The sequence below is a fragment of the Heteronotia binoei genome, chromosome 20 (genome assembly GCF_032191835.1).
Source record: "Heteronotia binoei isolate CCM8104 ecotype False Entrance Well chromosome 20, APGP_CSIRO_Hbin_v1, whole genome shotgun sequence".
NCBI classification, from domain to species: Eukaryota; Metazoa; Chordata; class Lepidosauria; order Squamata; family Gekkonidae; genus Heteronotia; species Heteronotia binoei.
The window spans coordinates 31,896,210-31,901,173 of record NC_083242.1 but is presented as its reverse complement, the minus strand read 5'-3'; the positions used below and the strand labels follow the sequence as shown (position 1 = coordinate 31,901,173).

The 4,964-nt window shown below is 51.1% G+C and overlaps 1 non-coding gene across 1 annotated transcript; it reads right to left on the bottom strand.

Annotated features, from left to right (window-relative positions):
• Positions 1-2,285: 2,285 nt before the first annotated feature.
• LOC132588623 (U2 spliceosomal RNA) lies at positions 2,286-2,485 on the bottom strand. Its single transcript, XR_009556513.1, has one exon. It is a non-coding gene; the product is annotated as a U2 spliceosomal RNA (small nuclear RNA).
• Positions 2,486-4,964: the final 2,479 nt, after the last annotated feature.

Here is a 4,964-nt window from a genome sequence, read left to right as displayed (position 1 = left end):
CGTCCAAGGGAGAAAGTCTCGCTTCCCAGTTAAGCCAGGGGGTGCACCCAAGACAGCTGGGGAGGGACGTATTTCAATATTTCGTCTAATTTTATCTCCTTTCTAATATCTTCCCTGCTAATTTCATTAGGCGACAGAGTCGGCCTGCGTGATGTAATTATCGAAAAGTAATTTTGCAATAAATGGATTCAAATGCGTTAGGAGGCTCGCTGCAAATTCAATCTCTCGGCAAAAGGTGGCCTGAAGAGGAGGAGAAGGAAAGGAGCTGGGGCAGTGGTGGGTGAAAACGGAGGAGTCTTCGCCGTCCCATGTCGGGGATCGCATTACACCAACTAATAACATCCACTTCAACCGATCACCAGATTTCTATCCCCCCCCCCTTCCCACTCCCTTGAAACACGCTGCAATACTTCCCTCCAATGCAGCACACTTGTAGCCTTGAAATAATCCAGTTGCAACAATCCACAACTTTTTGTGTGCCAACTATGGTCATCAGCAGCAGGGGCTGTTGTGTAGAAAAATAGGTGGCAGAGCTCATTAGCACAACTCATTGCAAATGCCACCCCCCCCTCCCCAACCCACCCGCAGTCAAAAGCAACCTGATGCAAGAAAGGAGAGCCCTGGGCGAGCGAGGCCTGCTTGGGCTGGTTAGAGATCCAGCCAGCCCAAGCAGGCCTCACTCACCTGGGGCTCTCTTGGGCTGCCCCCCCCCCAGTCAAAAGGCCACGAAGCCAACCACCGCCCAAAATCACATAAGAAATGGAGAAAGGGTGGCGTGGGCTTCTCCAGGGGTTAATGAGGGCTGCTGGGGGCATGGCAAAGCCCCTGGTGACTGGCTGGCTGCCTGCTCTCCTAATCCAGGGATTGTTATGCAGCTGCACCTACTATTCAATGGACAAGGAGGTAGGGAGGAAAAGGGGGAACTGTCAGAAAGGTTCAGGCACTGTGCCAGTTTGGTGTAGTGGTTAACTGTGCGGACTCTTCTCTGGGAGAACCGAGTTTGATATCCACTCCTCCACTTGCAGCTGCTGGAATGACCTTGGGTCAGCCATAGCTATCCTTGAAAGGGCAGCTTCTGTGAGAATCTCTCAGCCCCACCCACCTCACAGGGTGTCTGTTGTTGGGGGAGAAGATACAGGAGATTGTAAGCCACTCTGAGTCTCTGATTCAGAGAGAAGGGCGAGGTATAAATCTGCAGTCTTCTTCCACTTCTTCTCAGCCTCACCCACCTCACAGGGTGTCTGTTGTGGGGTGAGAAGATATAGGAGATTGTAAGCTGCTCTGAGTCTCTGATTCAGAGAGAAGGGCGAAGTATAAATCTGCAGTCTTCTTCTTCTTCTTCCTGTGAGCTCCTGCTGAATCTGAGGCCTGGTCTGCAGCCATCTGTTGGCTACCCCACCACTCAGGGTGGCCCATTTAGCATCAACCAGAGCCCAGGCCTTTTCTATTTGTGGAGGGCCCCCCTCCTTGGAGATCTTCAGAAGGTGCTGCAAATCCGGCCTGTTTGTCAGGGCTTTAAAGGAGGCTTGGATGTCAGGCATCTTTTAAGGAGGGGGACTAGGGTTGCCAAGTCCAATTCAAGAAATATCTGGGGACTTTGGGGGTGGAGCCAGGAGACTTTGGGGGTGGAACCAGGGGACATTAGGGGTGGAGCCAAGAACAAGGCTGTGACAAGCATAACTGAACTCCAAAGGGAGTTCTGGCCATCACATTTAAAGGGACGGCACACCTTTTCAATGCCTTCCTTCCATAGGAAATCATGAAGGATAGGGGCACCTTCTTTTGGAGCTCATAGAATTGGACCCCCTGGTCCAATATTTTTGAAAGTTGGGGGGTATTTTGAGGAGAGGCACTAGATGCTATACGGAAAATTTGGTGCCTCTACACCAAAAAACAGCCCCCCCAGAGCCCCAGATACCCGAGGATCAATTCTCCATGATTTTCTATGGGAATAAATCTCCATAGGGAATAACGGAGTTCCCAGCAGACATTTCCCTCCCCTCCCCCCGCTTTGTGACGACCCTGAAGCGGGGGGAGGGCCTCCAAACTGGGGGATCCCCTGCCCCCACCTGGGGATTGGCAACCCTAACTGCCAGCCTCCAGGTTAGGGCTACCAAGCTCCCACTGGGGACAGGGGACATCCCAGTTTGGGTGTCCCCAACCTACCAACACGGAGTAGGCACCCCCAAAGAGCCTCGTCGTTGTGCAGCGTGCCCCGTGCGATGACATCACCCAGGAGTGATGACGTTGCGATGGACATGTTGTGCTGGGGATGCTGTAGGATTTACGGCAAAACTCAACGGTACCGTAGAGTTTTACCGTGAATCTTTGAGCGTCCTCGGTACAATGATGTCACTTCCAGGCGATGTCATCACACCACCAGCCCCAAAATCCATTTAATATATAGCCCTCAGATAGAGGACGTATCGGATATTAAACTGATAAGAACAGATACTACACTTGCCAAAGTGTGCATGAGAAGGATCCCCTGCCACAGCTCTACTCCAGGTGGGGCCTGGAGATCTCCTGCTTTTACAACTGATCTCCAGCTGGCAGAGATCGGCTCCCCTGCAGAAAATGGCAGCTTGGAAGGGTGGACTCTAGGGCATTGCACCCTGCTGAGGCCTCTCCCCTCCCCAAACCCCACCCTCTCCCAGAGCCACCCCCCAAAGTCTCCAGGTATTTTTCAACAAAGACCTATGCCCAGGGAAGGTGTGGGTGGACCTGGGGTTGCTCCTAGCTGTCAAGCTCGACTGATTCTGACCAAAGAACTGATGGGTTCCTGGCCTGTCACAAACTAATGGGTTCCTGGCCTGGGTAAAATCATGATTGCCCCATGCATGGACCCAGAAGGAGAGATGAAGCCACCACCAAGCTTTGAATTCAGCAGGAGTTCACAGGAGCATACCTCCTGAGCCTTTCTGATGGCCTCCTCTCCTCCCCATCTACCTTCTCCGTTGAATCATTCCTAATTCCATAGTCCATTGAATAATTCCTAATTCCACCTGGATTAGGAGAGCAGGCAGCCAGCCAGACACCGGAAGCAGTAAAACTTTTACGCAAAGCGTGTAAATATGTGTTTTTAGTGAAGTAAAACAAAAACGAAACTAAGGAACACTGAACATTCTTGAAACTTTGCCCACAAAGTCTCTCAACAGTCACAAAGAATGATACGGCGTTTTCGCACAGGGCTTACCCTGGAGCGACATCCCTCTTCACCGCGCAGCGTCTGCGCGGATTTCGCACCAACTGCTCCGCAGAACCCGGAAGAGCCGCGAAGAGTAAAGTTGGTTTTTGGCGGTTTACATTTGTGACGCAAAAGCCGCGGCACTACGCGGCTCTTCCGGGTTCTGCGGAGCAGTTGGTGCAAAATCCGCGCAGACGCTGCGCGGTGAAGAGGGATGTCGCTCCGCGGTAAGCCCTGTGTGAAAACGCCCATAGCCTCTTCAAATAGGACTTAGTGAAGACATGGGTGAAGTCTTTAAATTCTTAGGCCATTTTCCCACTGACCTTACTCCGGAGCGACGTCCCTCTTCACCGTGCAGCGTCTCCGCGGATTTCCCACCAACTGCTGCGCACAACCAGGAAGAGCCGCGGCTTTTGCGTCGCAGATGTAAACTGGTTTTTAGCGGTTTCCATTTGCGACGCAAAAGGTCGGGAACTTCCCGGTTCCTCGGAGCAGCCTCGGAGCAGTTGGTGGGAAATCCGCGCAGATGCTGCGCGGTGAAGAGGGACGTCGCTCCAAGGTAAGCTCAGTGGGAAAACGGCCTTAGTGTTCCACTCGTGATGGTACAGAGAGAATAAGGAACTGCTTTTAAAAGGATTCCTCACAGTTTCAATAGTTGTTCCTCAGCCTCTTTTCCCGACGTTGCACGGAGTCACAGCTCTACCCCTTACAACATGGATCCACACATGCTCTAATCTGCTGCTACCAGAGAGCAGCAAATTAGAGCCAGCAGCAGCAAATTAGAGCATGTGTGGATCAATGTTGTAAGGAGTAGAGCTGTGGCTCCGTGTAACATTGGGAGAAAGAGGCTGAGGAAGAACTATTGAAACCGTGAGGAATCCTTTTAAAAGCGGTTCCTTATTCTCTCTGTACCATCACGAGTGGAGCACTAAGAATTTAAAGACTTCGTTAAGTCCTATTTGAAGAGGCTATCATTCTTTGTGACTGTTGAGAGACTTTGTGGGGAAAATTTCAAGAATGTTCCTTAGTTTTGTTTTTGTTTTACTTCACTAAAAAAAATGCATATTTACACGCTTTGCGTGAAAGTTTTATTGCTTCTTCTGGAGAAAATGGCTGCTTTGAAGGGCGGACTCTGGGGCATTGCACCCTGCTGAGGCCCCTCCCCTCCCCAGACCCCGCCCTCTCCCAGATCCACCCCAAAGTCTCCAGGTATTTCTAACAGAGACCTGACAACCCTAGTTATATACCCCATTGGGGGTTTGCTGGGGCTGCCTGTCTATAGCAGGAAAAAAAGTAAGAACCCCTCCCCCCAGTGATGTTGGATGTCTGGGGAAAACTTGTAAGTGACATAGGGCAGTCCTAGGAATTTCAGGGAATTCTATGGGGAAAGCCATAGTGTTTCCTGCAATCCCTAGAGCTTCCCTATGGCACTTCCAGGTTTTTCCCAGAAGTCACATAGCGACATAGCTGATGTCACTCCTGCGTGTTCCTGCCCCTAAACCCTTCCCCTGGTTGCCAGGTATGAACTGCATATAGACGGATAGGGCTATACAGAATTTCCATATTTATTGGTTCACGGAGACATTTCAACTGGGAAATGGCATGAGGGGAAAGCCTAAACCCTCTGCACATGACACGGTCCTGACTCAAATCGGATCAACCCCTATGGAGCTCCCGCATGTGGAGGGGGAAAAATATATAGTGAGGTATTCACACACAGTGACGGACCCAAGGTCCATCCATGAGCTTCACAGCGAACAGGAATTTGATGCTGGGT